A 16,117-nucleotide genomic window follows, 5' to 3' on the forward strand; every position below is an offset into this window, starting at 1 on the left:
AACGTCTGTCACGAAGTTTCAATATGAAACATTACTGTCATTGAGCTGTGGGAAGAACGTCTTCATCTACATGTCATACTGTGATCCTTTTCGATCCTATTGAAGACGGAGCGAAGAAAATGGAAAATTAAATATCAGATTTGTAGTCTTCAAGCTACAGTTTTTTTTTTTTTTTTAGCTTAGATCAAATTGTTGTGAGATAGAAGCAGAGTATAGTTTAATGTGGTCTGAGGATAGCAGGCAACAGGGGTGCTACTGCTTAATCAATTCACCCTATTCCCTACATAGTGCACTACCCTATTCCCTACATAGTTTAATGTGGTCTGAGGATAGCAGGCAACAGGGGTGCTACTGCTTAATCAATTCACCCTATTCCCTACATAGTGCACTACCCTATTCCCTACATAGTGCACTACCCTATTCCCTACATAGTCCACTACCCTATTCCCTACATAGTCCACTACCCTATTCCCTACATAGTCCACTACCCTATTCCCTACATAGTCCACTACCCTATTCCCTACATAGTCCACTACCCTATTCCCTACATAGTCCACTACCCTATTCCCTACATAGTGCACTACCCTATTCCCTACATAGTTTAATGTGGTCTGAGGATAGCAGGCAACAGGGGTGCTACTGCTTAATCAATTCACCCTATTCCCTACATAGTGCACTACCCTATTCCCTACATAGTGCACTACCCTATTCCCTACATAGTGCACTACCCTATTCTCTACATTGTCCACTACCCTATTCCCTACATAGTGCACTACCCTATTCTCTACATTGTCCACTACCATATTCCCTACATAGTTTAATGTGGTCTGAGGATAGCAGGCAACAGGGGTGCTACTGCTTAATCAATTCACCCTATTCCCTACATAGTGCACTACCCTATTCCCTACATAGTGCACTACCCTATTCTCTACATTGTCCACTACCATATTCCCTACATAGTGCCCTACCCTATTCTCTACATTGTCCACTACCCTATTCCCTACATAGTGCCCTACCCTATTCTCTACATTGTCCACTACCATATTCCCTACATAGTTTAATGTGGTCTGAGGATAGCAGGCAACAGGGGTGCTACTGCTTAATCAATTCACCCTATTCCCTACATAGTGCACTACCCTATTCCCTACATAGTGCACTACCCTATTCTCTACATTGTCCACTACCATATTCCCTACATAGTTTAATGTGGTCTGAGGATAGCAGGCAACAGGGGTGCTACTGCTTAATCAATTCACCCTATTCCCTACATAGTGCACTACCCTATTCCCTACATAGTGCACTACCCTATTCCCTACATAGTCCACTACCCTATTCATTCCACTACCCTATTCCCTACATAGTCCACTACCCTATTCCCTACATAGTGCACTACCCTATTCCCTACATAGTCCACTACCCTATTCATTACACTACCCTATTCCCTACATAGTGCACTACCCTATTCCCTACATAGTGCCCTACCCTATTCTCTACATTGTCCACTACCATATTCCCTACATAGTTTAATGTGGTCTGAGGATAGCAGGCAACAGGGGTGCTACTGCTTAATCAATTCACCCTATTCCCTACATAGTGCACTACCCTATTCCCTACATAGTGCACTACCCTATTCTCTACATTGTCCACTACCATATTCCCTACATAGTTTAATGTGGTCTGAGGATAGCAGGCAACAGGGGTGCTACTGCTTAATCAATTCACCCTATTCCCTACATAGTGCACTACCCTATTCCCTACATAGTGCACTACCCTATTCTCTACATTGTCCACTACCATATTCCCTACATAGTTTAATGTGGTCTGAGGATAGCAGGCAACAGGGGTGCTACTGCTTAATCAATTCACCCTATTCCCTACATAGTGCACTACCCTATTCCCTACATAGTGCACTACCCTATTCTCTACATTGTCCACTACCCTATTCCCTACATAGTCCACTACCCTATTCTCTACATAGTGCACTACCCTATTCTCTACATAGTGCACTACCCTATTCCCTACATAGTGCACTACCCTATTCTCTACATAGTGCACTACCCTATTCTCTACATAGTGCACTACCCTATTCCCTACATAGTGCACTACCCTATTCCCTACATAGTGCACTACCCTATTCCCTACATAGTGCACTACCCTATTCTCTACATAGTGCACTACCCTATTCCCTACATAGTGCACTACCCTATTCCCTACATAGTGCACTACCCTATTCTCTACATAGTGCACTACCCTATTCCGTACATAGTGCACTACCCTATTCCCTACATAGTGCACTACCCTATTCCCTACATAGTGCACTACCCTATTCTCTACATTGTCCACTACCATATTCCCTACATAGTTTAATGTGGTCTGAGGATAGCAGGCAACAGGGGTGCTACTGCTTAATCAATTCACCCTATTCCCTACATAGTGCACTACCCTATTCCCTACATAGTGCACTACCCTATTCTCTACATTGTCCACTACCCTATTCCCTACATAGTCCACTACCCTATTCTCTACATAGTGCACTACCCTATTCTCTACATAGTGCACTACCCTATTCCCTACATAGTGCACTACCCTATTCTCTACATAGTGCACTACCCTATTCTCTACATAGTGCACTACCCTATTCCCTACATAGTGCACTACCCTATTCCCTACATAGTGCACTACCCTATTCCCTACATAGTGCACTACCCTATTCTCTACATAGTGCACTACCCTATTCCCTACATAGTGCACTACCCTATTCCCTACATAGTGCACTACCCTATTCTCTACATAGTGCACTACCCTATTCCCTACATAGTGCACTACCCTATTCCCTACATAGTGCACTACCCTATTCCCTACATAGTGCACTACCCTATTCTCTACATTGTCCACTACCATATTCCCTACATAGTTTAATGTGGTCTGAGGATAGCAGGCAACAGGGGTGCTACTGCTTAATCAATTCACCCTATTCCCTACATAGTGCACTACCCTATTCCCTACATAGTGCACTACCCTATTCTCTACATTGTCCACTACCATATTCCCTACATAGTTTAATGTGGTCTGAGGATAGCAGGCAACAGGGGTGCTACTGCTTAATCAATTCACCCTATTCCCTACATAGTGCACTACCCTATTCCCTACATAGTGCACTACCCTATTCTCTACATTGTCCACTACCATATTCCCTACATAGTTTAATGTGGTCTGAGGATAGCAGGCAACAGGGGTGCTACTGCTTAATCAATTCACCCTATTCCCTACATAGTGCACTACCCTATTCTCTACATTGTCCACTACCATATTCCCTACATAGTGCCCTACCCTATTCTCTACATTGTCCACTACCCTATTCCCTACATAGTGCCCTACCCTATTCTCTACATTGTCCACTACCATATTCCCTACATAGTTTAATGTGGTCTGAGGATAGCAGGCAACAGGGGTGCTACTGCTTAATCAATTCACCCTATTCCCTACATAGTGCACTACCCTATTCCCTACATAGTGCACTACCCTATTCTCTACATTGTCCACTACCATATTCCCTACATAGTTTAATGTGGTCTGAGGATAGCAGGCAACAGGGGTGCTACTGCTTAATCAATTCACCCTATTCCCTACATAGTGCACTACCCTATTCCCTACATAGTGCACTACCCTATTCTCTACATTGTCCACTACCCTATTCCCTACATAGTCCACTACCCTATTCTCTACATAGTGCACTACCCTATTCTCTACATAGTGCACTACCCTATTCCCTACATAGTGCACTACCCTATTCTCTACATAGTGCACTACCCTATTCTCTACATAGTCCACTACCCTATTCCCTACATAGTCCACTACCCTATTCCCTACATAGTGCACTACCCTATTCCCTACATAGTGCACTACCCTATTCCCTACATAGTGCACTACCCTATTCCCTACATAGTGCACTACCCTATTCTCTACATAGTGCACTACCCTATTCCCTACATAGTGCACTACCCTATTCCCTACATAGTGCACTACCCTATTCCCTACATAGTGCACTACCCTATTCTCTACATTGTCCACTACCATATTCCCTACATAGTTTAATGTGGTCTGAGGATAGCAGGCAACAGGGGTGCTACTGCTTAATCAATTCACCCTATTCCCTACATAGTGCACTACCCTATTCCCTACATAGTGCACTACCCTATTCTCTACATTGTCCACTACCATATTCCCTACATAGTTTAATGTGGTCTGAGGATAGCAGGCAACAGGGGTGCTACTGCTTAATCAATTCACCCTATTCCCTACATAGTGCACTACCCTATTCTCTACATTGTCCACTACCCTATTCCCTACATAGTGCACTACCCTATTCCCTACATAGTGCACTACCCTATTCTCTACATTGTCCACTACCCTATTCCCTACATAGTGCACTACCCTATTCTCTACATTGTCCACTACCCTATTCCCTACATAGTGCACTACCCTATTCCCTACATAGTCCACTACCCTATTCCCTACATAGTCCACTACCCTATTCATTCCACTACCCTATTCCCTACATAGTCCACTACCCTATTCCCTACATAGTGCACTACCCTATTCCCTACATAGTCCACTACCCTATTCATTCCACTACCCTATTCATTCCACTACCCTATTCATTCCACTACCCTATTCCCTACATAGTCCACTACCCTATTCATTCCACTACCCTATTCCCTACATAGTCCACTACCCTATTCATTCCACTACCCTATTCCCTACATAGTCCACTACCCTATTCATTCCACTACCCTATTCCCTACATAGTCCACTGCCCTATTCCCTACATAGTCCACTACCCTATTCCCTACATAGTCCACTACCCTATTCCCTACATAGTCCACTACCCTATTCATTCCACTACCCTATTCCCTACATAGTCCACTACCCTATTCCCTACATAGTCCACTACCCTATTCCCTACATAGTCCACTACCCTATTCCCTACATAGTCCACTACCCTATTCCCTACATAGTCCACTACCCTATTCCCTACATAGTGCACTACCCTATTCCCTACATAGTCCACTACCCTATTCATTACACTACCCTATTCCCTACATAGTGCACTACCCTATTCCCTACATAGTCCACTACCCTATTCCCTACATAGTCCACTACCCTATTCCCTACATAGTCCACTACCCTATTCCCTACATAGTCCACTACCCTATTCCCTACATAGTCCACTACCCTATTCATTACACTACCCTATTCCCTACATAGTGCACTACCCTATTCCCTACATAGTCCACTACCCTATTCCCTACATAGTCCACTACCCTATTCCCTACATAGTGCACTACCCTATTCCCTACATAGTCCACTACCCTATTCATTACACTACCCTATTCCCTACATAGTGCACTACCCTATTCCCTACATAGTGCACTACCCTATTCCCTACATAGTCCACTACCCTATTCCCTACATAGTCCACTACCCTATTCCCTACATAGTCCACTACCCTATTCCCTACATAGTCCACTACCCTATTCTCTACATAGTCCACTACCATATTCCCTACATAGTCCACTACCCTATTCCCTACATAGTCCACTACCCTATTCATTCCACTACCCTATTCCCTACATAGTCCACTACCCTATTCCCTACATAGTGCACTACCCTATTCCCTACATAGTCCACTACCCTATTCCCTACATAGTCCACTACCCTATTCCCTACATAGTCCACTACCCTATTCATTCCACTACCCTATTCCCTACATAGTGCACTACCCTATTCCCTACATAGTCCACTACCCTATTCCCTACATAGTGCACTACCCTATTCCCTACATAGTCCACTACCCTATTCATTACACTACCCTATTCCCTACATAGTGCACTACCCTATTCCCTACATAGTGCCCTACCCTATTCTCTACATTGTCCACTACCATATTCCCTACATAGTTTAATGTGGTCTGAGGATAGCAGGCAACAGGGGTGCTACTGCTTAATCAATTCACCCTATTCCCTACATAGTGCACTACCCTATTCCCTACATAGTGCACTACCCTATTCTCTACATTGTCCACTACCATATTCCCTACATAGTTTAATGTGGTCTGAGGATAGCAGGCAACAGGGGTGCTACTGCTTAATCAATTCACCCTATTCCCTACATAGTGCACTACCCTATTCTCTACATTTTCCACTACCCTATTCCCTACATAGTGCACTACCCTATTCCCTACATAGTGCACTACCCTATTCTCTACATTGTCCACTACCCTATTCCCTACATAGTGCACTACCCTATTCTCTACATTGTCCACTACCCTATTCCCTACATAGTGCACTACCCTATTCCCTACATAGTCCACTACCCTATTCCCTACATAGTCCACTACCCTATTCATTCCACTACCCTATTCCCTACATAGTCCACTACCCTATTCCCTACATAGTGCACTACCCTATTCCCTACATAGTCCACTACCCTATTCATTCCACTACCCTATTCCCTACATAGTCCACTACCCTATTCATTCCACTACCCTATTCCCTACATAGTCCACTACCCTATTCATTCCACTACCCTATTCCCTACAAAGTCCACTACCCTATTCATTCCACTACCCTATTCCCTACATAGTCCACTACCCTATTCCTTCCACTACCCTATTCCCTACATAGTCCACTGCCCTATTCCCTACATAGTCCACTACCCTATTCCCTACATAGTCCACTACCCTATTCCCTACATAGTCCACTACCCTATTCATTCCACTACCCTATTCCCTACATAGTCCACTACCCTATTCCCTACATAGTCCACTACCCTATTCCCTACATAGTCCACTACCCTATTCCCTACATAGTCCACTACCCTATTCCCTACATAGTCCACTACCCTATTCCCTACATAGTGCACTACCCTATTCCCTACATAGTCCACTACCCTATTCATTACACTACCCTATTCCCTACATAGTGCACTACCCTATTCCCTACATAGTCCACTACCCTATTCCCTACATAGTCCACTACCCTATTCCCTACATAGTCCACTACCCTATTCCCTACATAGTCCACTACCCTATTCCCTACATAGTCCACTACCCTATTCCCTACATAGTCCACTACCCTATTCATTACACTACCCTATTCCCTACATAGTGCACTACCCTATTCCCTACATAGTCCACTACCCTATTCCCTACATAGTCCACTACCCTATTCCCTACATAGTGCACTACCCTATTCCCTACATAGTCCACTACCCTATTCATTACACTACCCTATTCCCTACATAGTGCACTACCCTATTCCCTACATAGTGCACTACCCTATTCCCTACATAGTCCACTACCCTATTCCCTACATAGTCCACTACCCTATTCCCTACATAGTCCACTACCCTATTCCCTACATAGTCCACTACCCTATTCTCTACATAGTCCACTACCCTATTCCCTACATAGTCCACTACCCTATTCCCTACATAGTCCACTACCCTATTCATTCCACTACCCTATTCCCTACATAGTCCACTACCCTATTCCCTACATAGTGCACTACCCTATTCCCTACATAGTCCACTACCCTATTCCCTACATAGTCCACTACCCTATTCCCTACATAGTCCACTACCCTATTCATTCCACTACCCTATTCCCTACATAGTGCACTACCCTATTCCCTACATAGTCCACTACCCTATTCCCTACATAGTCCACTACCCTATTCCCTACATAGTCCACTACCCTATTCATTCCACTACCCTATTCCCTACATAGTCCACTACCCTATTCCCTACATAGTCCACTACCCTATTCCCTACATAGTCCACTACCCTATTCCCTACATAGTCCACTACCCTATTCCCTACATAGTCCACTACCCTATTCCCTACATAGTGCACTACCCTATTCCCTACATAGTCCACTACCCTATTCATTACACTACCCTATTCCCTACATAGTGCACTACCCTATTCCCTACATAGTCCACTACCCTATTCCCTACATAGTCCACTACCCTATTCCCTACATAGTCCACTACCCTATTCCCTACATAGTCCACTACCCTATTCCCTACATAGTCCACTACCCTATTCATTACACTACCCTATTCCCTACATAGTGCACTACCCTATTCCCTACATAGTCCACTACCCTATTCCCTACATAGTCCACTACCCTATTCCCTACATAGTGCACTACCCTATTCCCTACATAGTCCACTACCCTATTCATTACACTACCCTATTCCCTACATAGTGCACTACCCTATTCCCTACATAGTGCACTACCCTATTCCCTACATAGTCCACTACCCTATTCCCTACATAGTCCACTACCCTATTCCCTACATAGTCCACTACCCTATTCCCTACATAGTCCACTACCCTATTCTCTACATAGTCCACTACCATATTCCCTACATAGTCCACTACCCTATTCCCTACATAGTCCACTACCCTATTCATTTCACTACCCTATTCCCTACATAGTCCACTACCCTATTCCCTACATAGTGCACTACCCTATTCCCTACATAGTCCACTACCCTATTCCCTACATAGTCCACTACCCTATTCCCTACATAGTCCACTACCCTATTCATTCCACTACCCTATTCCCTACATAGTGCACTACCCTATTCCCTACATAGTCCACTACCCTATTCCCTACATAGTGCACTACCCTATTCCCTACATAGTCCACTACCCTATTCATTACACTACCCTATTCCCTACATAGTGCACTACCCTATTCCCTACATAGTGCCCTACCCTATTCTCTACATTGTCCACTACCATATTCCCTACATAGTTTAATGTGGTCTGAGGATAGCAGGCAACAGGGGTGCTACTGCTTAATCAATTCACCCTATTCCCTACATAGTGCACTACCCTATTCCCTACATAGTGCACTACCCTATTCTCTACATTGTCCACTACCATATTCCCTACATAGTTTAATGTGGTCTGAGGATAGCAGGCAACAGGGGTGCTACTGCTTAATCAATTCACCCTATTCCCTACATAGTGCACTACCCTATTCTCTACATTTTCCACTACCCTATTCCCTACATAGTGCACTACCCTATTCCCTACATAGTGCACTACCCTATTCTCTACATTGTCCACTACCCTATTCCCTACATAGTGCACTACCCTATTCTCTACATTGTCCACTACCCTATTCCCTACATAGTGCACTACCCTATTCCCTACATAGTCCACTACCCTATTCCCTACATAGTCCACTACCCTATTCATTCCACTACCCTATTCCCTACATAGTCCACTACCCTATTCCCTACATAGTGCACTACCCTATTCCCTACATAGTCCACTACCCTATTCATTCCACTACCCTATTCCCTACATAGTCCACTACCCTATTCATTCCACTACCCTATTCCCTACATAGTCCACTACCCTATTCATTCCACTACCCTATTCCCTACATAGTCCACTACCCTATTCATTCCACTACCCTATTCCCTACATAGTCCACTACCCTATTCATTCCACTACCCTATTCCCTACATAGTCCACTGCCCTATTCCCTACATAGTCCACTACCCTATTCCCTACATAGTCCACTACCCTATTCCCTACATAGTCCACTACCCTATTCATTCCACTACCCTATTCCCTACATAGTCCACTACCCTATTCCCTACATAGTCCACTACCCTATTCCCTACATAGTCCACTACCCTATTCCCTACATAGTCCACTACCCTATTCCCTACATAGTGCACTACCCTATTCCCTACATAGTCCACTACCCTATTCATTACACTACCCTATTCCCTACATAGTGCACTACCCTATTCCCTACATAGTCCACTACCCTATTCCCTACATAGTCCACTACCCTATTCCCTACATAGTCCACTACCCTATTCCCTACATAGTCCACTACCCTATTCCCTACATAGTCCACTACCCTATTCCCTACATAGTCCACTACCCTATTCATTACACTATCCTATTCCCTACATAGTGCACTACCCTATTCCCTACATAGTCCACTACCCTATTCCCTACATAGTCCACTACCCTATTCCCTACATAGTGCACTACCCTATTCCCTACATAGTCCACTACCCTATTCATTACACTACCCTATTCCCTACATAGTGCACTACCCTATTCCCTACATAGTGCACTACCCTATTCCCTACATAGTCCACTACCCTATTCCCTACATAGTCCACTACCCTATTCCCTACATAGTCCACTACCCTATTCCCTACATAGTCCACTACCCTATTCTCTACATAGTCCACTACCCTATTCCCTACATAGTCCACTACCCTATTCCCTACATAGTCCACTACCCTATTCATTCCACTACCCTATTCCCTACATAGTCCACTACCCTATTCCCTACATAGTGCACTACCCTATTCCCTACATAGTCCACTACCCTATTCCCTACATAGTCCACTACCCTATTCCCTACATAGTCCACTACCCTATTCATTCCACTACCCTATTCCCTACATAGTGCACTACCCTATTCCCTACATAGTCCACTACCCTATTCCCTACATAGTGCACTACCCTATTCCCTACATAGTCCACTACCCTATTCATTACACTACCCTATTCCCTACATAGTGCACTACCCTATTCCCTACATAGTCCACTACCCTATTCCCTACATAGTCCACTACCCTATTCCCTACATAGTGCACTACCCTATTCCCTAGATAGTCCACTACCCTATTCCCTACATAGTCCACTACCCTATTCCCTACATAGTGCACTACCCTATTCCCTACATAGTCCACTACCCTATTCCCTACATAGTCCACTACCCTATTCCCTACATAGTCCACTACCCTATTCATTCCACTACCCTATTCCCTACATAGTGCACTACCCTATTCCCTACATAGTCCACTACCCTATTCCCTACATAGTGCACTACCCTATTCCCTACATAGTCCACTACCCTATTCATTACACTACCCTATTCCCTACATAGTGCACTACCCTATTCCCTACATAGTCCACTACCCTATTCCCTACATAGTCCACTACCCTATTCCCTACATAGTGCACTACCCTATTCCCTAGATAGTCCACTACCCTATTCCCTACATAGTGCACTACCCTATTCCCTACATAGTCCACTACCCTATTCATTACACTACCCTATTCCCTACATAGTGCACTACCCTATTCCCTACATAGTCCACTACCCTATTCCCTACATAGTCCACTACCCTATTCCCTACATAGTCCACTACCCTATTCATTCCACTACCCTATTCCCTACATAGTGCACTACCCTATTCTCTACATAGTCCACTACCCTATTCCCTACATAGTCCACTACCCTATTCATTACACTACCCTATTCCCTACATAGTGCACTACCCTATTCCCTACATAGTCCACTACCCTATTCCCTACATAGTGCACTACCCTATTCATTACACTACCCTATTCCCTACATAGTCCACTACCCTATTCCCTACATAGTCCACTACCCTATTCCCTACATAGTCCACTACCCTATTCATTACACTACCCTATTCCCTACATAGTGCACTACCCTATTCCCTACATAGTCCACTACCCTATTCCCTACATAGTGCACTACCCTATTCATTACACTACCCTATTCCCTACATAGTGCACTACCCTATTCCCTACATAGTCCACTACCCTATTCCCTACATAGTCCACTACCCTATTCCCTACATAGTCCACTACCCTATTCCCTACATAGTCCACTACCCTATTCATTACACTACCCTATTCCCTACATAGTCCACTCCCCTATTCCCTACATAGTGCACTACCCTATTCCCTACATAGTCCACTACCCTATTCCCTACATAGTCCACTACCCTATTCCCTACATAGTGCACTACCCTATTCCCTACATAGTCCACTACCCTATTCTCTACATAGTGCACTACCCTATTCCCTACATAGTCCACTACCCTATTCCCTACATAGTCCACTACCCTATTCCCTACATAGTCCACTACCCTATTCATTACACTACCCTATTCCTTACATAGTCCACTACCCTATTCCCTACATAGTCCACTACCCTATTCCCTACATAGTCCACTACCCTATTCCCTACATAGTCCACTACCCTATTCCCTACATAGTCCACTACCCTATTCCCTACATAGTGCACTACCCTATTCCCTACATAGTGCACTACCCTATTCCCTACATAGTGCACTACCCTATTCCCTACATAGTCCACTACCCTATTCCCTACATAGTCCACTACCCTATTCCCTACATAGTCCACTACCCTATTCCCTACATAGTCCACTACCCTATTCTCTACATAGTCCACTACCCTATTCTCTACATAGTGCACTACCCTATTCCCTACATAGTGCACTACCCTATTCCCTACATAGTCCACTACCCTATTCCCTACATAGTCCACTACCCTATTCCCTACATAGTCCACTACCCTATTCCCTACATAGTGCACTACCCTATTCCCTACATAGTCCACTACCCTATTCCCTACATAGTCCACTACCCTATTCCCTACATAGTCCACTACCCTATTCCCTACATAGTCCACTACCCTATTCCCTACATAGTCCACTACCCTATTCTCTACATAGTACACTACCCTATTCCCTACATAGTCCACTACCCTATTCCCTACATAGTCCACTACCCTATTCCCTACATAGTCCACTACCCTATTCCCTACATAGTCCACTACCCTATTCCCTACATAGTGCACTACCCTATTCATTCCACTACCCTATTCCCTACATAGTCCACTACCCTATTCCCTACATAGTCCACTACCCTATTCCCATCAAATTAACTGTATTTATATAGCCCTTCTTACATCTGCTGATATCTCAAAGTGCTGTACAGAAACCCAGCCTAAAACCCCAAACAGCAAGCAATGCAGGTGTAGAAGCACGGTGTCTAGGAAAAACTCCCTAGAAAGGAGGGGTGTCCACTACCTAGTCCACTACCCTTTCCCCTATATAGTGCCTAGTTTTGACCAGGGCTCTGAGAGGGGAAACGTCTCTTGGTTGTGTCACAAAAGACACCCTATCCCCTACACAGTGCACTACTATGGGCCCTGATCAAAAGTAGTGTACTAATAGGGAATTGGGATGCATTGTGAATGTGGACAGAAGCAAACATTGCTCAGGGCGAGGTTCCTAATACTTACCTGTTGTAGCTCCCTGGAGATCAGTTCAGAGCATCACTCAAATACAGCTGGCTGGGGGTCAGTTCAGAGCATCACTCAGATACAGCTGTCTGGGGATCAGTTCAGAGCATCACTCAGATACATCTGTCTGGAGATCAGTTCAGAGTATCACTCAGATACAGCTGTCTGGAGATCAGTTCAGAGCATCACTCAGATACAGCTGTCTGGAGGTCAGTTCAGAGCATCGCTCAGAGCATCACTCAGATACAGCTGTCTGGAGGTCAGCTCAGAGCATCACTCAGATACAGCTGTCTGGAGGACGGTTCAGAGCATCACTCAGAGCATCACTCAGATACAGCTGTCTGGAGATCAGTTCAGAGCATCACTCAGATACAGCTGTCTGGGGGTCAGTTCAGAGCATCACTCAGATACAGCTGTCTGGGGGTCAGTTCAGAGCATCACTCAGAGCATCACTCAGAGCATCACTCAGATACAGCTGTCTGGAGATCAGTTCAGAGCATCACTCAGATACAGCTGTCTGGAGATCAGTTCAGAGCATCACTCAAATACAGCTGGCTGGGGGTCAGTTCAGAGCATCACTCAGATACAGCTGTCTGGGGATCAGTTCAGAGCATCACTCAGATACATCTGTCTGGAGATCAGTTCAGAGTATCACTCAGATACAGCTGTCTGGAGATCAGTTCAGAGCATCACTCAGATACAGCTGTCTGGAGGTCAGTTCAGAGCATCGCTCAGAGCATCACTCAGATACAGCTGTCTGGAGGTCAGCTCAGAGCATCACTCAGAGCATCACTCAGATACAGCTGTCTGGAGGACGGTTCAGAGCATCACTCAGAGCATCACTCAGATACAGCTGTCTGGAGATCAGTTCAGAGCATCACTCAGATACAGCTGTCTGGGGGTCAGTTCAGAGCATCACTCAGATACAGCTGTCTGGGGGTCAGTTCAGAGCATCACTCAGAGCATCACTCAGAGCATCACTCAGATACAGCTGTCTGGAGATCAGTTCAGAGCATCACTCAGATACAGCTGTCTGGAGATCAGTTCAGAGCATCACTCAGATACAGCTGTCTGGGGGTCAGTTCAGAGCATCACTCAGAGCATCACTCAGAGCATCACTCAGATACAGCTGTCTGGAGATCAGTTCAGAGCATCACTCAGATACAGCTGACTGGAGATCAGTTCAGAGCATCACTCAGATACAGCTGACTGGAGATCAGTTCAAAGCATCACTCAGATACAGCTGTCTGGAGGTCAGTTCAGAGCATCACTCAGATACAGCTGACTGGGGATCAGTTCAGAGCATCACTCAGATACAGCTGACTGGAGATCAGTTCAGAGCATCACTCAGATACAGCTGTTCGATACCCCATTCCTCTCTCTCTCTCGCTGTCTCTCAATTCAAGTTCAATTTAAGGAGTTTTATTGGCATGGGAAACATATGTTTACATTGCCAAAGCAAGTGAAAATACACAATCAACAAAGTGAAATAAACAATTTAAAAAAATGAACAATCAACATTATACTAACAAAAGTTCCTAAATAAAAAATACATTTCAGATGCATATGTCTATATACAGTGTTGTAATGATGTAAAGTACAACAGGGAAAATAAATAAGCATAAATATGGGTTGTATTTACAATGGCGTTTGTTCTTCAATGGTTGGCCTTTTCTCGTGGCAACAGGTCACAAATCTTGCTGCTGTGATGGCACACTGTGGAATTTCACCCAGTAGATATGGGAGTATATCAAAATCTGGTTTGTTTTCGAATTCATTGTGGGGTCTGTGTAATCTGAGGGAAATATGTGTCTCTAATACATTGGGTAGGAGGTTAGGAAGTGCAGCTCAGTTTCCACCTCCTTTTGTGGGCAGTGAGCACATAGCCTGTCTTCTCTTGAGAGCCATGTCTGCCTACGGCAGCCTTTCTCAATAGCAAGGCTATGCTCACTGAGTCTGTACATAGTCAAAGCTTTCCTTAAGTTTGGGTCAGTCACAGTGGTCAGGTATTCTGCCGCTGTGTACTCTCTGTTTAGGGCCAAATAGCATTCTAGTTTGCTCTGTTTTTTTGTTAATTCTTTCCAATGTGTCAAGTAATTATCTTTTTATTTTCTCATGATTTGGTTGGTTCTATTTTTGTTGCTGCTCTGTGGGGTGTGTTTGTGTTTGTGAAAAGAGCCCCAGGACCAGCTTGCTTAGGGGACTCTTTTCCAGGTTAATCTCTCTGTAGGTGATGGCTTTGTTATGGAAGTTTTTGGGAATCGCTTCCTTTTAGATAGTTCTAGAATTTAACAGCTCTTTTCTGGATTGGTGTTTGTCCTATTTTGTGAATTCTTGGTTGGTGAGCGGACCCCAGACCTGATTCAAGTATTTTTAGCCAGATCCTAATCGGTATGTTGAATTTGATGTTCCTTTTGATGGCATAGAAGGCCCTTCTTGCCTTGTCTCTCAGATCGTTCACAGCTTTGTGAAAGTTACCTGTGGCGTTGATGTTTAGGCCAAGGTATGTATAGTATTTTGTGTGCTCTAGGGCAACGGTGTCTAAATGGAATTTGTATTTACTATCAGGGCCCAGGTTTGACAGAATATGTGCAGAAGATCTAGGTGCTGCTGTATGCCCTCCTTGGTTGGTGACAGAAGCACCAGATCATCAGCAAACAGTAGACATTTGACTTCAGATTCTAGTAGGGTGAGGCCGGGTGCTCTAGTGCCCGCGCCAATTCGTTGATATATTTATGTTGAAGAGGGTTGGGCTTAAGCTGCATCCCTGTCTCACCTCATGGCCCTGTGGGAAGAAATGTTTTTTTTTGTCCATTTTAACCACACTTGTTGTTTGTGTACATGGATTTTATAACGTTGTATGTATTCCCCAAACACCACTTTCCATCAGACTCTCATGCCAATTTGAGTCAAAAGCTT

The 16,117-nt window shown here is 44.4% G+C and overlaps 1 protein-coding gene across 1 annotated transcript in view; it reads left to right on the forward strand.

Annotated features, from left to right (window-relative positions):
• Nucleotides 1-16,117, forward strand: part of dcc (DCC netrin 1 receptor) — a 584,728-nt gene that overhangs the window by 475,618 nt on the left and 92,993 nt on the right. The gene's annotated exons all lie outside the window — the stretch shown is intronic.

This window comes from Oncorhynchus mykiss, chromosome 12, assembly GCF_057628025.1.
Source record: "Oncorhynchus mykiss isolate SJ-2025 chromosome 12, ASM5762802v1, whole genome shotgun sequence".
Taxonomy (NCBI): domain Eukaryota; kingdom Metazoa; phylum Chordata; class Actinopteri; order Salmoniformes; family Salmonidae; genus Oncorhynchus; species Oncorhynchus mykiss.